Below are 23,266 nucleotides of genomic sequence, written 5' to 3' on the forward strand. Positions count from 1 at the left end.
AAATGTTGAAATATGCTGAATGTAGAGTTACATAGACTAGGCATGTGCTTTATTAGGTGTTTAATTTTTAACAAACATTATTAAAAGTAGAACCATTTTTGCTTGAGTTGAGCTTTGATAAAAATATTGATCTAAATCAAAAAAGTATCAAAATGTGTTCAAATTATGTCCTATGAGAGGGAGGTTGTGACCTCATTAATTTTACATTGCAGATCATGAAAGAGAAAATATGTTGAAAACCTTTATCTCTTAACAAGGGCTGCAGTTTACCTGATTAATATTCAGATATCTTCTTCAGTGGGTCTACTTGTAAAACTGGTATTTGTTATTATGTACAATGAAATATTTAAAAAAGTTATTACATATAAACAGTATCCCCAGTGTTGGTACAATCCCTTCAAATATATCATAAATTCCCATTGTCTCTCAACAATATGCAAACAATTTCTAGATTTAGATATTTGATGCATATTAATTAAAATCTTCAGCGTCGTTTAGGGTAATAAATAGGAGTTTAATAATAAACTCCGTAGTCAGAATGTTAAGCGTAGCAGACCTGGGGTAATGGTAATATGTGATGGTAATGCATTGTAATCATTAATTTATTCAAAGTAATGGGATGTAATGTGTAATGGATCCATCTTTCAGTTATAAGTAATTGTAATGTAATGCATTATTTTCAAAAAAAAAAAAAAAATGTCAGAAATGACCATTACTTTTCAATTACATTTTGTATTTAAAATCTCTTTTAATTGTTGATTCTAAAACAAATCAATGTCACTGAGAAGTTTTTTAAATTGTTATTATAATGTGAAAGTTTTAAAATTAAAAATTTACATCTTACCATTATTTATAAATATTTATTCAATGGTGATTGACAGACATACTAAATAATTGTTCTCATTGAAAACTTCCTGCAAGACAATTATAATATAATCAATTGAAGTTAGCCAGAAAAAAATATTAAAAGAAATCATAAGGTTTCAAAGATAGCCACAAAACAAGTGAGATTAATACATGTAAACTGTGACTACCAATTAAGATACAAACTATATTTTTCAACTTGTATTTTTTTTTCTTTCACAAAGTTCATTCTGGTAAAGGGACTTGGTAAGCAAGATACAAGATCAGTGTGATCTACTTCAAGACACAAAGGGAAAACAAGGCCAAATGTAAATATTGATATATTGTCTTTCACACATTTTTGGTAGCTTGAGAGTCACCTCTAACTTCAAACCCCATATCTATAGATTCTGGAAATTATCACCTTTGATTGTGTTATTTTTTTTATTTGTATTGTCTTCATTGATTATGCCTGGCCAGCTAATTAATTCATTAAATTATTATTACATACTAATTTTACAATCGTGTATTATAAGTTAATTGAATATCACTTTATATATAACATATGGTATGAACTGTTTATCATTTATTTAAAAGGAAACTAACTTCAGAGACTGAAAAAATTACAACATTGAAAGGGTTCCGATCCACTTTCTTTGTCAACTGTAGATTGGTAAAATATATGAACTTGATAAATGTATCCAAACTACCAAATACCACTCTGACTTATAGATCTGAGGGAAAGCATATTGACCGAGCACAAAGTGTGAGGAAGTCAATTTATAAATATAAATTGTGTGTTAAAAAATGTGGGATTTTTTCCTTATAAAATGTAATGTGTAATGTAATTCATTACTTTAACAAAGTAATTGTAATTTAATTAATTATAAGTACTTTATTGAATAAGAGTAATGGTAATGGTTATTGTAATATTAAAAATTACAAAGTAATATGTTGGAAAATTTTGAGAATAGGAATAGTCAAATCAATGTGATGTTACATACCATGCATTTTTAGAAGTCAGTCAGTTGTTAGAGATGTCTGTTGCATCATTTGGACTTGTTTGATAATGTAGTAAACTCAGAGTATCAATACATAGTGTGACAATTATTATAATCCTGTGGCAAGTATTATTGATTCTCAAACACTAAGCATTATAAATTAGCACTTTCTTTTTTTTTCAGATATGTGGATTCTCCTTCAATTTGTTTTTGCTTTTGTTCTAATAAAGACATCTAGATATTTGATGAGTTTAAGCTGATTCATTATTTTACACTTTCTGAAAATTTAAATACTCTCTTTTTACCCAGAAGAGTATGACATAAAGAAGAGACTCATACGGAATTGTCTCCATGCAATGCGGATTTGGATTTATTCAAATCCCGAGCCCCTTCATATCACTAAGAAGAAACGATAAAGTTTTAAAGTTTTCGTAGGGGTATTTATATAAAAAAAATACTTGGCGGGTGTAGCTGTTCAACAGATGTGATTAATTTTTCTTCATAGGCACCTGATTCCCCTTTTGATGTTTCCAGGGATCCTTGGTTTTGCCCTGTTTATGATTCGTTTTGTATACATGAATTATAGAGTGATTACCATTTGTTACTTTTACTTTTTACATTTAACCCAAAGATACATGCATGCACAGCCATTTTCATAAAGTGAAAAAAAAAGTATTAAATGTAGCTGTGCTAGAACTCTGTGAGAGTACAACATTTCATAACAAGACAATAATCCTCAAGAAAATACTTCCCTGAACAAACCAGAATATCTAGTTTATGAAAATAATATTTGGATTGTCAAATATCGAATACATCTAACAAATAACATCTAGCTTTTGTAGGTAAAATTTATAAAATATCAAGAATTATAGGAATTACCTGGATCCATTATAAATGATAACGATATCAAGAAACTGAGCATGCGCATGAAATGGCAATGGATAATAGATCTAAGAACTCAGTAATATGAGGGTTGTTAGAAAAATACGCGTACACATTCATTTACGGAAAATTTTTGTGCACTTTGAAAAATGACGTATGTCTGATTAAATTCTTATCTCTTTTTCTTGATTAGAATGCAAGAAAAACAGGTCCATTTACTAAATTTTGGTAATAAAAAAATGTTTGTTTGTTTGTTTTTTTTTTGACTGTGTGGTGATAGGATTCACGAAGCAATTACTAGACGTTAGTTGACGTGCTAATCTGATTCCAAACCTCTTATTCTTTTTCACAGTTCTAAAAATCTTTAGTTTCCATACACTTCTATACACTTTTCATATCTTTATTTTTACTTAAAAGTTGAATAACTATATCAAGATATGATACATTCTCTCCTTCAAATGTCTTTTGGGATATTAGTGAGCTCTTAAAATCAATGTCTATGCGGATGAGCGATCAGGCGACAAGTGACTTGGTACATGAAGCATGTTTTATGTAAATAATAAAGTTTTTTTTAGGATTATCGGAAAACATCAAATCTTTGCATATTTATTGGAAAATACGTATAGTTTATACGTATATACATATACGTATAGCGCGCTCACAATAGAACTTGTCCGTGAACTTTTCCAACAAGCCTTGTATGTTTCAATTTAAAGAATAATACATGTATGTGTAATTACGTGATGGCAGAGCTCTTTTATTATTTTTATATTTGTGACATTTTCGTTTCCCTTCTATAATTTATAACACCTTAATTCTAAAAAAAAATCGGGTTTAGACTTATGAATGGTTACTTTGAAAGAAAAGTTATTGATCCAACATCTCTTGTTGATCACTGTTGTGCACAGTCATTAGTTTTAATTTTTTGAAGTAGCGCATGGCATTACATGTAGCACGGATCCGTTAAAAATTGATGAAATAGTAAAAATAGGACAAAATTTTAAGTCATTTTGAGACATTCCATGTATCATCATTTGAGCTCAATATGAAAGTTCATTGTGCATGTTTTATTCTTAATCTTCAAATTTCTTAAGACAAAGGAAAAAGCTTTTATTTTATTTTGTGAGCATTTCCAATTTCCTTCTATAAAATTTCCAATCAGCTTTCAATTAAGGGAAATGTTAGTCAAAAACTTTAATTGTAGAAAAAGTCAAGTTATGTAATTAATACTTTGTTTTATTCAAAACAACCCTAACAAAATATTATAGTAAACTATAGTTTACTATAGTATTTTTACAAGGGAAGAGTTGTTTATATTTTTCCTTCTTTCCATAGTTTTTGTTTATTGTACGAATATCTTTTTGATAAAAAAGTTTATGAAAATAAGTATAATATTATACGAATTGCTTTTAACAAAACGAAAGCAAAAAATTTTGTATATGAACATATATGTTATGAGATGTTTTAATATTGCAGAACAAGTGTTTCCTTTATGTCTATCTGTCTATCTGTTATCGAATTTACAGCCGATCGGATTAGTACAATATGTTCTTATATCTTAAGATTTGTATTATTAGTTTAAGTATTTTATTACATTTAGAAATAATATACTACACGCCAAAAGAATTGATGAAATGCTTTTCTTCGGTGATTTATCAACACTTAACGACTAAGGTATTCATTCAAACAAATTGTATTAAAAACAATAAAATGATTCAACATAATTCAAGCAATTTTCTATCAGTTGGTCTGAAAAATAAATAAGACCACGCTGTTTTTCTCAATATTAATTGACGAAAAAGGAAATGAAATAAGTAAACTGAATTTAACTTTCTTATTTAATGATTCTTTAAAACGTTTTGAAACGATCCCTTGTTGTTTTTACAGTTTCTTATCTACCTCTTTTGAAAGATCTTTTAGTTGAGTAATGATAATTTGTTTCACGAAGATTTTTTTCTTGTAATATTTTTTTTTCTGAGGAAATTACAGGGTAATCATGCAAACTTTAAAATGTTGCTCACTTTAAAATGTGGACAATAAACTGGTAATACAAAATTGGAAAACTCTGCACAAACATTTAATCAAATTAGAATATATTCACAGAATGGGCATGTATCAAAAACAACATTTTTACATTTTTTTGCATTTTGTTATGCGTATAAAATATTATGTGACCATTTTGCACTAAAATTGAATGCTTTAGATATTTGTTAAATAAACCGGTTTCATATTTTTGTCTTCCTGCTATAGACAAAATTAATTTTATAAACTTGACTACATATCATGGTAAATTTTTGCTTAAAAAGATATTTGAAATGTTAATCCGATACAATTTAGTTACCTTTAAAGTCAGAAAAGACAATAATACTTTGAACAAGTTATATTTATTACCTGCATTTCTCTATGAAAACTTTTACTCCTGAAAGGATAAATGTTGATCGACGGAACCTTTTTCGGATATTCATAGAAGAGAAGTTTCACTACATTCATCAGACAGCAATAATTTCCTCTATTTACGCCTGAAAATACAATTCATAATTACACATTGTAAGTGGTATTTTCCTCTTTACAATTTATGCATCTTAAATTGATATAATAATTTTTGGTGTTGTTCATTTAGATAATAATAAGCTTATACTTATCAGTAACTGATTGATAGTTGACTGATGCTCTTAATTGTTTTGTCAGATTTTCTTCTTCATGTGTATCGCAGTAGGTATACTTAGCATTACATCTAAAAGCGCCTTGCAATTATTTATTGTTATAAACATTTTTACAAGGAAATATATGCATTCAGATATCTTAAAATAATTTCATATTAGGAGGGTAAAATCTGTAATGAAAAAGCTGAAAATAAGGAAAATTGATCGATCTCATAAATACTGTAATCACTCCGAATATTAAAAATTATATGAAAGTTATTTGTTGTTTTGTAAACTATTGAATCATCTATTTTAAACAATTTTTGTCAGCCCACTGCATTAAGTGTTTGTCTGCGTTCTGGTTGGTATATATTTAGCGTCCCTCAAGTAAATATTGCAAGGAGCTCTGTATAGTATCAATGTTGATTCACTTTAGTTAGAGGACTATTGACCCCTTGCAACGCCAAGCTTGTTTTGTACTTTTATATTATTGAGATAATGTATTTGATTATTTGTCATTTTGATAATAACTCACAGTGCTATCGTAATATAACAATTATTTATTTGACATGTTTGTAGTTAACATGTTTTATTCCTTAATTTACAGTGAAATCTTTCTGAGATCATCTAATGTTATGTCGTCATTATTTAAAGATCATGTACTAGAAAAATTTCTGAAGAAGATATAAAAGAAAGATATCTCTTTCACCATTCCTTTGTGAAGTTTTTCAATTATCTCTTAAGTAGACACATCTTACAGTACCAATGACAGCCAGACATTTCCTGCAAAGCATATTCAAAGCAGCACAGCCAAAATTAAAGTGATAATAGAAAAAAGGATTTTACATTCAATGTGTTGAAAAAGAAGCATGACTTACATATCAAAATCTTAATTATTCCTCAAAGTGCAAAAAGTATAGTGCTAAAAGCAAATTGTCATCTGACCAGTGTATAATGAAAACTTTTACAAAGAAAAAAATTGTCTAACATCTTTCAACTAGTTTACTTAGATAGTGTTTGCCTAACAATATTACTACAATGAAGTCCTTGCTTTCTACCTGTATGTCAGGCGAAAGATTCTAAGACGTACGAAATATCTCCTATAAAGTATAAATGTATAAGATATGTATGTATTAAGTAAAAATGTATAAGATATGTATGTATTAAGTAAAAATGTATAAGATATGTATGTATAAGGTAAAAATGTATAAGATATGTACGTATAAAGTAAAAATGTATAAGATATGTTTGTATAAAGTAAAAATGTATAAGATACGTATGTATAAAGTAAAATTGTATAAGATATGTATGTGTAAAGTAAAAATGCATAAGATATGCATGTATAAAGTAAAAATGTGAAAGATATGTATGTATTAAGTAAAAATGTATAAGATATGTATGTATAAAGTAAAAGTGTATAAGATATGTTTGTATAAAGCAAAAATGTAAAAGATATGTATGTATTAAGTAAAAATTTATGATATGTATGTATAAAGTAAAAATGTATAAGATACATGTATGTTTGTATGTATAAAGTAAAATGTATATAAGATAAGTAGGTATAAAGTATAAATGCCTCCACACGAGCATGTTTTCTTTATTGCAAAGTTTTGAGAAAAAATTCAATGATCTTGATATTAAATACAGTTTTCACATTACCCTTTCAACCAGTGGATATTAGTCTCTGGATTTTTTTTATTTATTTATTTTATTTATTTTTTTTTTTAATTTATTTTTTTTTTTTGTTGTTGATTTTTTTTTTTTCATTTCGACGCCTTGTGATATCATAGAAATGATTTTTCAGTTTACTTAAGATCTTTCATGGAAATTGGAATGCACTGGTAAAGTAAGAGTTATTGCGCTTGGATTGTCCTCGGAAGTTTGGACATGGCCAAATTCGCAGGGAAAGATGCCAGTGATTCTTTGAAACGAGAAAATTTTTTGATGCCCATTGAAATGGTGCTCGGGAATAATTTGGTCTCGGTTTGTCAGATAGCGTTGCCTTTGTACACTGGCATTGGATAGGCCGTTTCAGACCACAAGAAGTATGTGATGATCTATTACAAAATCATTTACGACACATATTGTGAAATTAAAATTAATTTTCAATAATATTCATCATAATTGGCTTCAATATGTTCTAGTTTAATGAGACAGATATCAGTAGCAAATTACTAATATTATTAAGTTTGATACTTTTATTAAATTACATAATCAATTATGATAATTTGCAATAATTTAAGTCACTTTAGCTGCAACATACACATGTACAACATACATAAGTGTTTGTGTGGTTTATTAAAATGAAGAGTGATGGTGGTATCTTGAAATTAGAAGATATTACAATAACCGTGCTGATTCGTGGCTAAAAGTAAAAATGAGAAATCCCATAAATTAGTAGTTCTAACAAAGGAATTGGCATTGTTAATTGGACATGGAAGAAAGCCACATTGTGCTTTAACATATTCCAGAAGTGGTGTTACTTAAAAGCGGAGTTTTAACTACCATTCCCCATCCCCCAAACCCAAAAAGAAAAGAAAATTAGAGAATTATATATACAAAACATTTTCAAATCAAAAGCATCAAAAATCATGACTTTTCGACATCTTTTCAAACCATTTCTCATGATAAATTAAAGACCAGGCTTTTTGATGATGGAACTGCGAAAATTTCCTGTGTTGTGATCATTCAACAAAATCATTTTGATTCTCCAAACAAGAACTCTAAAGTTAAATTTTGGGGGGGAAAAAATGCTTATGTCCTTCATTGACAGTATCTATGTAGTTTTTTGACACAAAAAACGTTATAATTATGTAAACAAAACGTGTCACAGGAAATTCATTTCCTTACATAGATAATTAATTATTGACAATACAGTGATATTATTCTTTTTTATCTAGTGTACTTATAAGAAATTAGTTAAAACAGATTTCATGGGTGTTTTGTACAATGTACTACCTTAAATGTTGCCTATTCTGAAAGAATATTCAAAGAATAGAAAATAAATCAAATTCAAAAGACTTTATCAACAAGCATTCTGAGAGTATTGCATTAGCAATACTAGTCCCCTACCGGCAAGTGTAATCTGGTTCCCGTTAAGAATTGAAAATGCCATAATTCCTTCAAAAATCAATGAAGCGGAACGAAATGCAAACTTGATCTATAACTCTTCAAGGTAAAGACACATGCCAAATCAGCTCAATATCTGCAAGCGTTTAGAAGAAAAATGCGGAAAACCAAGTGGGACAGATTGACAGACAGACAGAGGGACAGACAGACGGACGGACAGACAGACTCAGAGGAAACCTATAGTCCCCTCCGGTTTCACCGGTAGGGGACTAATAATATCAGTTTTGTTTCTGCTGTTTGTTTCTTATTTTTTACTCATTCGAATTTATACTCAATGTTTTGAAATATTTTGCGAACAAAGAGGCAAATACACAAACATGGCTGGAAAAATTTCGTCCGTAAAGCTTCTTGGTGGAGATGAAAAATTAAGACTAAAGCACCCTGCATTTATATACCTATCAGCAATATGAGTAATCTAAAACTCTCCACAAAAGTTTGTTTTGAATCATAATTCATTTTTTTTGTCTTAATCATACTCCTATCATTTGTTTGAAATTCTTGCTCTGAAACAAATACCATTGTGTAAAAAAAAAAATCGAACGATCTCTTATTTTTGAGTTGGATATTTATGGATCGGAAAAAGACCGCTAAGTATGATTGATTTTTCTTTTGTTCCTTATTCAAAATACGAATGCACACGCTTGACTTATTGACAATGTCTAGCTTTTACTTGTTCACATATTTCTTCAATCGACTGAAATATAAATCGAATAGTTTTTAGATGCACTCACTTGAGTGAAGTATATGTTTAAATATAGAAATAGTGTGTTTATCGTTTATCATTATATTGAATATACCTCGTTATCTCGAACCTGATGGGGCCGAGAAAATACATCGAGATAATACCAAATATAGTTCTTTTCTTATTTAAATAAAACCTTAAGAAACCAAGCTTCATCATTAAACATTTCTTCAAAATTCAAAAAGATAAGATGACAACTTTTGAAAAAAGAGGCAACTTTAGAAATTTTTCCTGCTTTGGTTTTTTTTTCTCATAAAACGTGAGGCATATATATAAAAAAGAGAGATTTTGTTTTAATATTAAAAGTTTCTTCCCCTTGACGGAAACTGGATCGATGTTTATTAGGAACTGATACTCACCCTTATGTAGTCATTGAATTCAACCTATTAAGTAGACCACGTGCAAGATACAAACTCTTCTTTTATGTATTTTTGGCGGGATAAATCTCTTCGATAATTACAAGTTTTTTTAAGCAATTTAACCATTAAAAATGTGAGACGTTTTTTTGTAAACGTAAAGGTTTGTAACCCGCTCCTACTTTAAATAAGTTTTCTTTTCATTGGATTGCATGTAGATAGAGCTTGCACTTATCCTTGGCTTATTCAACGATGTTGAATGATAAAGTAAATATATTTCTGATAATAAGTGCATTTCCCCCCAATAATCCGTACCAGTGACGTTAACGTATTTTTTGACGTCAGAGATTGCGCCGGGTGGTAGGAAATGCTAACACTAAAATTCTAATTACTCGTACGTTTTTCAAGTAATCATGTTAAAACTTCGTAATTTATAGGCTAAAAACACACTTTATACACCAACAAAATTATATAAAAATTATTCTACAATAGATATGAGCTCAGTCTATGGAATTTTGGGTCAACCCTCGTATTTAGTTCAATAATGCTTATTGTATCTTATTTGTTCAATAATAAACGATAATTCTGAGACCTGTGGAAATTTAAAAATATAAAAATACAAAATTTTGAATTTGGAAGAGCTTATTTATTAGCATTATAATTAAAAGAAGTAAACTAACCAAAGGAGCCATTTACTTGTCTTTGAAAGTATCCTCTTTTTGAAAAAAAGAAATGAGAACGCTTCGTGAATGAAAGTAGTTCCTGTGGAAATATATTAGAGTTGGATACTGGTTTGAAAGTCATATTGCAATATGTTCCACGTCTACTATGAAATACAAATAAAACACATTAAATCGATGTCTTTCAATAGAATTTGCATAGGGAAACCTACTGGGTTTTTTAAATACTAAAAATAAAACATAACACCCCTTCAATGCCCTGTTTAATTATACTTTAAATCATTCAGTTTATAATATGTATTTGCGATATTTGCAGAAGAAAATAGGATATTGCAAACTTAATTCATGCATTATTTGTTCCTTTACCAAAACCAATACATGCATATGATGCCTAAACACAAAATCCAAGAACAGGTTCGAAAGACTACCTGTAAATAGTTTGATGTTACAAGGCTCTCGACATTTTCGTTGAAAGTAAGCAATTTGCAAATATCGATATAATGACTTTTAATTGCAAATACAATCGTTGGTTATCGCTTGAATGATAAGATTCATTCATATTGTAAACTTTGTTTAAAGTTAAAATTATATACGGATTACTCCCATCTATCTGATCAAAACAAAGAGCTTGGGGTTGTCTGGCTGGTCGACATCCTAAGCACTTGATTCTGTTCTACCTCTTGTGTTTCGATGGGTCTGTTTATTTGTTTGTTTAATGTCCCTTCGAAAATTTTTCATTAATATTGAGAAGCCACTACGTGCCGGTGGATGACTGCAAATTCAGACCCATACTTGGCACTTAAGGGCTTTGATCATATGAGCAGTGAATGATCTTTTCCGTGCCAGCACTTACTTCGACACGGAACCTGAGTTTATACGGTCTCAAAAACCGAGGTCCTGTGTCTGCATAAGGACCTGTCTTCACGTCCCACAATGGGATTCGAACCCCCGAGGTAAAGATCACAAGTCTATATCATCAAAATGCACGACTTTTCTACATTTTATACAACTATTCCTCACGATAAATTGAAAAACTAGACTTTTTGATATCATAGACAACTGCTTCTTCAAAAAAAAAAAAAACGGAATTCGGAAATTTTCTCATCTTGTGATTGGTCATCAACAAATACTTCGCTAAAAATCACTCTTATTCTACACACAAGTACACTGAAGCTGAAAATAAGAGGATGTTGGAGTTTCATCGACAACATGTAGTCTTCGGAGACCAAGTCTTCCAACAAACTGTTGGAATCCCACTGGGCACTAATTGTGCATCTTTATTAGCCGACCTGTTTTTATATTCCTATGAAGCAGAATTTATTCAAAAACTTGAGAATGAGAAGAAGAAAACACATGAAACATGAGAAGAAGAAAACACTTGCCGTGGCTTTTAACTCGACATTCTGATATATCGATGACGTTTAATCAATTTGCAATAGTTCTTTCCATTCATGTGTCGACTCGATATATCCATGTGAACTTGAAATAAGACACCACAGAGTCTGAAAAATCTTTTTTTCATATTTGGATGTTTTACTGACTATAGACAACAAAGGCCAACTAACAACTAAATTGTATGACAAACGGGATGGCTTCAGCTTTTCCATTGTCAACTTTCCTTATTTATGTAGTACTAGGAATATTCCCCTATCACCCGCATATGATATTTATGTCTCACAAATTATTCGCTACTCAAGAACATGCTCTGAGTAAGATCAATTTTAAAACCGAGGCAGGCAACTCACACATAAGTTGATGTTGCAGGGATTTCAACAACCTCGTTTAAAGTCAACATTTCGTAGATTCTATGGTCATTATAAGGACCTTTTTGGCAAATATAACCTATGACTGGGTCGTATTGTAGCTGAATTGTTTCATACCAATTAATAGGCCTTTGTTTTCGTATATAATTTGACTACGGAATGTTCCGTCTGCTTGATCAATACATAGGGCTCAAGGCGGGTGTGACTGGTCAACAGGGGATGCTTACTTCTCCTAGGCACCTGATTCCACCTGTTGAATTTCCAGGAGCCCGTGTTTATGTCCTCTTCACATATTTGTATTATTTAAAGGTTTTATGAGATCGATCACTGTTCGTTATCTTCACCCTTTTTCATTCGCTCTAACCACTGCGCCACGCTGGCGACTCCATGGGTCTCTGAATTTGCTCTATTCACGATTTGAATTGTTTATAGAATGCATGAAGAAATTGACCGATGTCTATTTCCTTGATATATTGTAAGATCATTGAGTAACATTAAAAGAAATTCAGATACAAACAGTAGATCATCATAAATTTGCATCTAAGAAAAAGAAAAGGTGAAGTTAACGTACAGTGATCGATCTTTAAAAAATATACATAAACACAATGCATGTCGGTGAAAAGGGCATAACCCCCGGAAATACCACAGGAGGAATCAGGTGCCTAGAAGGAGTAAGCATCTCTTGTCGACCTGTTACGTCCGCTTTGAGCTCTATGTATCGATCAGATAGACAAAATATTCCCTAGTCAAACTTAGCATAAAACAAAGGCCTAACAATTAGCATGAAACACAACATAATGATAGGTTATGTTTGCTAACAAATTCATTTTTATGACCAAAGAAATTACAAAATGCTGGTTGTTGAAATCCATATAACATCAACTTATTTGTCAGTAGCCTGTCACTTGTTTAAATATTGAACGTAATCAGTGTCTGCTTTTGAATATCGAAGAAGGTGGGAGACATAAACACAATTTGCAGGTGATTGTTCGATATTAGTACATAATTAAGAAGAAATAACATTGGAAAAGCTAAAGTCAACTCGAATGTCATACAGTTTAGTTGTTAGTTGGCCATTATCGTCTATGTCAGGAAAAAGTAAAAATGAAACAGATATGGCAGGATCTGTGGTGTCTTTCATTTTTAATCCAAAGGGATAGTCGCCATATGGATGAAAGTTTTTGAAGGTTTTGAATAAATTTCTCCTTCATAGAATTATTTTAAAAAAAACAGGTCTGCTAATAAAGAGCAGAATAAAGCCCAAAATTTAAACAGTTTGTTGGAAGACGTGGTCTCCAAAGACTACATAGATGTTATCAATGAGTAACTAAAGCATCCTTTTAATGTCAACTTAAGACGCGATCAAAATTTCTTAAAAATTGGATTTTTACGGTACAGATATACATGTAGCCTTGTGTAATATGCAGTTATATTGTAATAATAATATGAAGAGTAAAAAAAAATGACGTACCTGGGTTTTTTTAAATTATTTTTTTCCTTATTTCAGATTTCTCAATTCTTTAAATTCCTTTCATAAACTTTACATTAATATAATCTTCAGAATTTCTTGATTTTTTAAACATTCTCTCGCTCTTTAACACTAAGACACAGTTCAGACGACTGTACTAATTCAATCAATGTATTGAATGTAAAACACAAAAGTCCTCCGTAGGGGTCCAAAAGGTATTATGGAAAATTCTTATGTTTAAATCTCTCAGTCATCTTGCGCAGAATCGTTTAAAAGACATAAAACATAATGATTTTTAAATCGACTGGCCATCTATTTTGACGTCATAATTGTCAAAAAAAGCTTGAGACTTTATTTTCAATCATTAAGTGTACACTTTCTTTCTTTCAGTTCAGCAATAATTTTTTTGCAATTTACAAATTGAACGTAATAAAATTGAAGTTATCTAATAATTATCAATATCAATCATTAACACATTTTTGTCTTTTTTCCATGATACTACCCGCCAGTTTATCTAATATAGGGAATGATGCATACTATGCATATTAAAAGCCATTCCCTGTAAGGCACGCTAAGTCTTGGAAGTGTTTCAACGTTTGACTGAATTCTACGTCATAGATTTAAAACAAAATTAGGTCTGATAATAAAAAGCAAAATAAAGCCAAAACTTCCAACATACTGTTGGAAGACCTGGTCTCCAAAGACTACATAGATGTTGTCAATGAGAAACAAAAGTATTTTTTTTTAATATCAACTTAAGATGCGATTAAAATTTCATTTAAAAAACTGTTTTTACGGCGCAGATATAGCCATGTGTAATATGAAGTGATATTGTAATAATGATCTGAAGAGCGAAAAGTATATTGACGCAGGCCTACCTGTTTTTTTTCTGATTTTAGATTTCTTAATTCTTTAAGTTCCTTTTGTAAGCTTTACATTAATATAATCTTCAGAATTTCTGAATTTTTTAAACATTCCTTATTCATATTATTATGCAAACATCATCAGATAGTGCAGATTCAAAATTGTTAACACCATAAACCATAGAGGAAGGGTGGGGCTATGTATGCATCGTCATATAGTGCATTGTTCAAATCATTGTCCCCAGGGATAGGATGGGCCACAATAGAGAATCAGAGTTATATGAAAGAATATTTAGAATTTAAAAATAACCACCATTTATAGAACAATATGTCTACACTTAATCCCACCCATCCTATGATGCAGGAACCAGGATGGACTGTTTGTCAAATATTGAGAAAAGATAACTTTGGAAACCGGTTGGCCTTTAGGAAGAGCCCCATGGTGGGGATTAGTAGGTCATATATTCAGAAACAATGACAGTATCTTTTAAAATATTCTTTTCTAAAGAACATTAAACGGACAAGCTGCTTTTATAATTACAGTGATAGCAACTGTTTCCAAAATTTGAACATTTTAGTCCCCTAGGCTAAGCATTCAGACTCCACTGGATGGGACTCGGTTGGACATATTTTGAAAATACATGTATACAACCGTTAAAATTCTTCATATTAACGCAAAAATTTCAGGCAGATTTTTTTTTTTTTTTTTATAAAATAATGTCATGAACTTTACGCCGTAAATTGGTAAAGCTCTCTTTTTCAAGGGGGCAATGAAGGACGGATTGTTCTTGTTCTTGCAGTTTTAGTGCCCTTACGCCTAACAAATTTCTTGCGATTTAGAACGGATTTAGCTCAAGGTTTTGATGTCAAAACGTTGAAAAAGGCCCTTGTCGTTGTGTTTAAGAATTCCCGTAGCAGCGAATAATACAGTGAGAGCTGAAATGGATTTAACCTTCGAATCTTCTTTTCTTCAAGCAGTCCTTCTTTCGAATTCTCATCGTACATTTTTTTCAAATAAAAAAGAGAGGTCCTCTCTCATCTTTAAGTAGTTAAGTTCTTTTTTTTTAGAAAACAAGAAAAGTCGATTTTTATAGTTAACTAGAATTTAAAATTCTCCACCCAGTTTCCTAGCAGTATTGACAACATCGCTTCGACAGCATACTCAGCTCTTTTGACTCTAAATGAGACTGTATGTAATTTCCCCGTTCTCTTGCTTTTTCACCGCTTCTGATGATTTCATTATAAACTACACTTTATATAAGTGTTAAATCTTAAGCAAGCTAGCATGGCGCGGGGCCATGCCCCTTTTTCTCGGCGCCACGCCCTTATTTCAGAGCCATGCCGTTTTTTCCTCACCAAAAATAAATATGCCCAGAACTGACAAGATTGACTAGCTGTTCTATTTATTCAGTGCATGCATATTAACCCTTTTACTTATATAATGCACACAAAGGTGTGCATTCAGGGCCAGGTAATGTGCCTCAGGCTGTTAGGGTATAGGAGATAACATGAGAAAAACTCATTTGATTGCATTAATAATTCAAGAATTAATCCAATGCCAAATATAGAATAACTGCAAAATCATTAAATAATTTAAAAAGGATCTTTTTCTTTAAAACCGAAAGTAGAAAATAAAAACTGGAAAAAACAAGACTGCTGATTTTACCTGATTAAAGTCAACTTACATTGTACCAAAACTGAATGTTATATGAGAAATGGGCTTCAAAACAACAAAGGATGAAGTTAGTTTTTTTTTTAGTGATGCTGTGTTCCAACGTACAGAGTTAACACCTTGAGCGTCAATATTTCTGAGCCAGAAAAAAATTCAACGATTAATACATGGCATTCAAGTTTATTATTAATATTATTATTTTTTTGGTATGATCAGTTTTCACTTGATCGTGTTGGTAGATTATTTTTCCAAATAAAGAGAATACTCTCTTAATTTATTTAAAATCTTATACATGAGAAAAAAATCCATCACTTGCTGTGGCCTTCAACTCGACATTTAGGTACATGTATATCGACGACGTATTATCAGTTAACAATAGTTATTTCCGTTCATATTTCGACACGATATATCCCAGTAAGCTTGAAATAAAAGATACCACAGAGTCTGACACATCTGTTTCATATTAGGATATTTTACTAGAAAAAGACGTTAATGGTAAACTACAACAAAGCTTTATGATAAACATGATGACTTTAACTTTTCAATCGTCAACTTCCCTTACTAATGCCGCAATATATCCTTATATCCTGCATATTGGGTGTATATCTCTCAGTTGATTCGATACGCAAGAGTATGCTCTATGTATGAACAATTTCTAAAACGAGGTAAATTAGTGACAATCAAGTTGATGACACAAGAATATCAGCTTCGTTTAAAGTCATCATTTCGTAAGTTCTATGGTCGATACAATGACCTTGTCAACAAATACAATCCATCAGTAAGTCATATACTGACTGAAGTTTTTCATACTCATTGTTAGGCCATTATATTATTTACACACTGAATTGTCAACGGATTTTTCAATTATTTCCCGATCATGACAAGGAGCAAACGACTAGTGTGACCGGTCGTGAGGAGATGCTCACTCCTCCATGGCACCTAATCCCACCTCTGATTATTTTGGAGGTCCGTGTTTGCTCTGCTCCCGATTTGTATTGTTTTAATGAGCTTTGAACATAAATACTCTTTGTTATCTTCATATCCCCTCTATATTTATTTTCCAAGTACCCCCCTCTCCTGGAAGAATATTTGTGTTGTTTGCCTCTTAATAATAAATAACACAATTCAAGCAGGGAAAAAATTCATTCCTCCCAATTATAAAAATTCTTGGGCATGTTACAGCTAGTTTCATATCTATTACTTTTTTAAGCGTGACTTTAATATTTTTTAATTAAGAAATTTGAATATAAAAATATATTTTTATTTCTTATGTCAATTATTGTCCTGTCAGTGTGTTGAGTGTGGCCTTATTCTTTTAAAAAATGAATTGAACACATATTTATGAATTTATTTTTCAATTTCTTTTATAAATAAAGATTTCAGTATTAAATGATAATTAATAATGATAATTGATAAAGTACATAAAAATTATGTTTATAATTTTGAAGACTGTAAAAGATGCCCTCATGAAAAGTTGTCACGGCGTCTTTTTAGTGTCTAGATTTAAAACAGTTATGTTTTGTCTGCGTTTTTAAAAAAAATATATAGAGGGAATGTGGGTGGAAATCAGAGGATGGATAGCCATTAACATACGTCTCCTGGGATTCTCTTTTATTGCTGTCAATATTTTAGTGAGGAGTAACAAAGAAGATTGGTAGAACATATACTGGAACCCGCTATGTATCTCTGTTTCTAATTATTTTTTATGTAGTTTAAGAATCGAGTATACATGTACATATAGAAATTCAAATTCAGTTTGAATGTTAGGAATATTAAAAAATGCTCTATGATTCTAAAGAATTTCCTGATTAGAAAGGGAACATTCGGCACACCAGGTAAAAATTGGATTACCACTCGCAGAATAAAATTTTAGCTCCTCTGTATTACAATTAAAATAATAAGCCTTACAAAGACTATATAGGTACCTGCTTTGTCAGCACGAACCAGTACATCGTTTTGATTAAATAATCTTTTTAATTCCTTTTTTTCTATTCTGAATTATTAAAGACAGATGAACATATGGTTTTTATATTGCCCCTCAATAGCTCAATGCTAGATTTCAACATAAATCTGATGCGTTTAATCCATTCTGACAAAGTGCTAAGGTCTTTCTTTTATATACATTAAAATAGCATGAGGTTCAATAATAATAATAATAATAATAATAATAATAATAATAATAGTTACTTGGGATGGGGGCATTTTTTTTTAAGATTATAAAATCGTGATTACTTCATATCGGGTAATAATGGACAGAAAGTAAAAGAGTTTCCTCTTTAAAATTTATTCTGGATTCTTAATTTTCATAACTCGCCCGCGTAGTTTCGTGAAAAAAGCGTTTGATTTAGAGTAGCGAAGTTATTTGATACGTACGTCGCGGGTTCGAGTCCAATTGCGGGACGTGGAGACCGGTCCTTCAAGGATGAGACCCTAAAAGCCGAGGTCCAGTCTCGCAGTAGGAGCTGCCACAAAAGAGATCCCGTCACTGCCCAAAGGCCAGAAGTTCCAAGTGCATGTCTTAATTTGCAGCCCTCGTCAGCAGGTGGTACGTGTAAAAAAAAATCTCGAAGGGACGTTAAATAAACAAACAAATGAATTTTGAAAATACTATTATTTTGCTTCTTCATTTAAATTAACCTTCATGAAAGTTGATCTGTATCAGCATTATTTGATGACAATGTCTAGCTCAAGTTGACATTCCAAAATTTATTTGTGGCGACAAAATTTAAAAAATATAATAAAATTAGATTCTAATCTTAAAATAAATGTGATAAATCTGTAGGAGAGACGTAGTGTTTGTAAGTTGTTATATTCAAACAATAAGAACCAAGAATGTTTAACAGTGGGCCTTTTAACATTTTTCATAATTTTTTTGGACGGTCGATAGACCAGAAAATTATATGTTTAATGTATCACATAAGAAAGCATTGTGAAAGAAGACTTCTCTTTCCAGTTCGGTCAACGGGATCTTGCTCTACCACAAAAGCTATATCTACATGGTGGTGGTGGTGGTGGGGGGGGGGGGGCATAAGCACTTGCTTCAAGGATAATGCATTTATACTACATAATTATATTCGAGAAACATTTTTCAAGTGCATTGGTGGGTGATGGCATGAAAAAGATCCCCTAAATCCTCAAAAGCCGTACGTGCCTAGTCCATGTGTAATTTGCAGCCCTCCAACGGCAATAAAAGCAAGTGGTTGCGCCTCAATATGATTGAAAAATTCTCGAAGGGACCTTAAACAACTTTTTCGCGAGAAGTGCCATGCTTAATTCAAAATTTGTATTACTTCACTTAAAACAGATAACTTCTCTATATTAGCCAAAAAATCCCGAAATCAACAACAAGAAATTCAATCAACATACAATTAATTAATCAACTAAGTAGATTCATATTCTGTATAATCTATTAAACCTGAGTGATAAATCATAAATTATCAGATTAAATTTTCCATCACACACACACACACACAAACACACCCACACACACACAAAACAAAACAAAACAAAAAAGCTAACAAGCAACAAAAAATATATTACAAACGCGGAATCCTTTCTCCACATCGCACATTTAATGTGGTGATATTCTTTTGGAAACTAAAGTAAAAATTGATCTTTTTGATTGTTCTGAAATGGAACCATGCTTTTTCAGGTCATTTTGCAACAATTAACTGACAATGCACTAAGTTTTGATTTAAGCGGCCTTTCGATCATGTTTGACTTCTCACAAGGTATGACGGCACAACTTTATGAATTTAACAATACTTTAAGAAAAGAGAGAAAAAAAAAATAAATGCAAAACATCGCTTTTACAGACATAACATTACAAAAAAGATACATAGCGGGTTCCAGTAACTGTTCTACCAAGACTCTTTCTTTACTTCTCAATAAAATATTAACAGCAGTGAAAGAGAAACTTCAGGATTACTGTACTACAATATATTCGAGAAGTCGTGTAAATAAGATGTGGATATTTAAAAGCTCCAAGAAACCTTTAGAAAATTTTACCGTGTCGCCTGCGTGGCGCAGTGGTTAGAGCGTCTGCTCTAGAGTCGCGTAGGAAGGAACTGATTCTTATGCCGCGGTTTCGAATTCACTACGGAGACGTGGAGATCGGTCCTTCTGATGAGACCATATAAACCGAGGTCCCGTGTCGCAGTAGGTGTTGGCACGAAAAAGATCCCTCACTGCTCAATGGCCCTGAGTGTCGAATATAGGTATAAATTTGCAGCCCTTCACCGGCAAGTGGTGGCGTCTCCATATGTGTGAAAAATTCTCGAGAGGGACGTTAAACAACATACAAGCAAGCTTCCAACAAACTGTCGGAATACCCATGGGTACAAATTGTACCCCGTTATTGGTGGGCCTGTTTTGTATTTTTGTATTCATATGAAATTTTTTTTCAAAAACTTTAAAATGAAAAGAAGAAATCTCTTGCCGTAGCCTACAATTCAACATTTAGATAAATCGTCGACGTTTTATCAATTAACAATATTCATTTCATTCCCACGTTGCTTAGATAAATCATTTTTTAACTCGAATCGAAGATACCACATAGTCTAACACATCTGTTTCAAATTTGATATTTTACTACAAAAAGGCGTTGATGGTAACTTGATTAAAAAAAGCTTTATGATAAACAGGATGGCTTAAACTTTTCTATCGTCAACTTACTTTATCTATACAGCACCATACCATTATCACCTGCATATGTAGTTTATACCTCCTAGTGAATCGATATACACGTGCATGCTCTGCGTACGAACAATTTCTAAAACGAGGCAAGCTATTGACAAACAAGTTGATGAAACAAGAATATCAACAGTCTCATTGAAAAGTCAGCATTTTTGCAAATTCTATAGTGGATACAATGACGTTGTCAGCAAACACAGTCTATCATTAAGGCGAATTTTGACTGACATTTCTCATAAAATTGTTAGGTAATTTTTTCACTGAATCGCATTCGAATTTTTCCGTTTGTGCGATCTCAAGGTGCACACAGTGGGTGTGACCGGTCGACAGAGGATGCTTACTCCTCCATACATGTAGCAACTGATCCCACCTCTGATGTGTTTAGAGGTCCTTGTTTGCTCTGCTCCCGATTTGAATTGATTCAATGGACGTTTGAGCTTGATTACTGTTTGTTATCTTCATATTTCAAGCAATAAAATAGATTTTTTATCTTCGTTTCAACCACAATGAATGTATATGAGGTTTATTATATACGTTAACTGATCAACTAAATAATTTTCAACATTGGTAATGTACATTTCTCAAGTATTTAAAAATTAGTAAATTAATCACGTCTTCAATTCTTTCAATTGTAAATTCTATTCCACATCGTTACAGCTCCAAGTATAACAAATAGGACATATTGTACCTCTTCTAGACAGGACTTCAGACAGATGGTTAGCGAGATTGTAACAGTTCTTGGTCAGGAAATTGTAAGGACCATACCGACATTTGTTATGGTGCAACCTTCAATTCACTCGGGACTTGGTTCGTAGTAGCCAGCAGGGTAAATTTTCCTTGCCGCAGGACACACATGTCCACTACACGACTTCTAGCGATGGATACTCTGGAGTTGGATAATTGATAAAACAAATCTGAATTTAAAATTTGCAATTCTTTGCTTTGACTTTTTAGCTTTAAGCTCACCTCGACGAAGTCCCAAACCCATGTTGCCAACAGATGTTCAATCGGAGAAAAAGATAAATTTAACGAAGGCCAGTCGAGTTGGTTAATGTGAGTGTTTGACAGAAAGTCATGGAAAACTCTCACTACATTTGGCCGGGGGTAAACATGCTGGAAAATAAGACATAAGACGCTCGTGCGCACGAGTCGAAAAAAAACACCGACGTAAAGTTGACGAGCTCACAAACCAAATTTGCGAAATACGGTAGGTTTCTTTAGGTAAATGGGTGAATGTAATGATTATCATTTTCTACCGTATTAATAGCGGTTTCAGTGGTAATGAGATGTCAATTACAGGGAGGAGGGATGGATATCCCAATCTTGACGTGACGTTGTTACGTGCCAACGTCATCGTCACGGTTGGTTGGAAACCCTTCAAATTCCTCTCCAAGGACAGATAAGACGCTCTATGGTCGGAAAATTCCCCACGATTTGAACAGCAATCTGTTTTGTCATTTTCTTAACTTATGCTATGCAAAAGACATACCCCAGGGAACTTCCGTCAACCGTATCACGATTGCAAGAAATTCAAACTGTTTATAAATATCGAAAAACGATGTACATGCCCTCAGTACATCAAATGGTATTACAAGTTGTCTTGAACACCTGTCCTCATTAATATGTACGTGTTTTTGTCTTTTTACCACTTTCCTTAAATGACGTCATACATTTCACAGTTGAGTAATTCTGAACACCGAGTTCAGTGCACAGTAACCAAGATACCCCTCCAACCAGTTTTCATACTTTTTGGCCAGACACTCAAAAAATTATCGCATATTGTGTTACCCTGCGTTTCTTTTTCATTTCAGTATATGAATTCTCAGTGCAGTGAGATCAGTACAGCTGTTCATATTGATAACATGGTCAGTTTAATTACATAAAACAGGTCAAAATCATTACATCGTTATGGATTTTTTGAAGCAGGGATAACAATAATTATTTTTGCATGATCGAGGAGAGATTCTCTGTATTTATATTCCATTTCGCTTGTTTAATTTTGCGTGACGTCACAGTTGTGTTTCCCGAACTTGGAAAATATAAACATAAAGCGTTTTTATTATTAATCTTGTTCAACGATATCCTGTGTGATACTGGGTTAAGCTTCATCTCTCGATATTGCTACAATTAATTATTACGACAACGGACTTTATTCAATCGTAAATTTTAAAATATCTATTGTCTTGACAGATACGTACTTTATCCCATCCATACAGAATGTTAAACAAAAGAAATGCTTTAAGAAGATTTAAATTTTCTTAATATTCTGAAACATTTGAAACGATACATTTCTTTTACATATTAATTTTTTGTGCGTAAAAAGTCTCATTATAGACTCAATAATGGACCCGAAAATATGAAGAATCAAAACTTCATACGGACACTGTACAGCACGATAATTGTGCGGCGATATTTCTTGCATAAATCAAGAAATCTGTTGACAGAACTGCTTTAAGATATGGACATACTTAATTAGTCATATACAAACTTGGAAAAAAAAATGATTGACTATAGAATTTTTTCATCTCAAGGT

At 31.9% G+C, this 23,266-nt stretch overlaps 1 protein-coding gene across 1 annotated transcript in view; it reads right to left on the reverse strand.

Moving 5' to 3' along the window:
- The window catches only part of LOC133202730 (uncharacterized), a 42,825-nt gene that overhangs the window by 13,744 nt on the left and 5,815 nt on the right, over positions 1-23,266 (reverse strand). The window lies entirely within an intron of this gene.

The sequence above is a fragment of the Saccostrea echinata genome, unplaced genomic scaffold (genome assembly GCF_033153115.1).
Source record: "Saccostrea echinata isolate AGI-Se365-2 ecotype Australia unplaced genomic scaffold, CSIRO_AGI_Sech_v1 ptg000047l, whole genome shotgun sequence".
NCBI classification, from domain to species: Eukaryota; Metazoa; Mollusca; class Bivalvia; order Ostreida; family Ostreidae; genus Saccostrea; species Saccostrea echinata.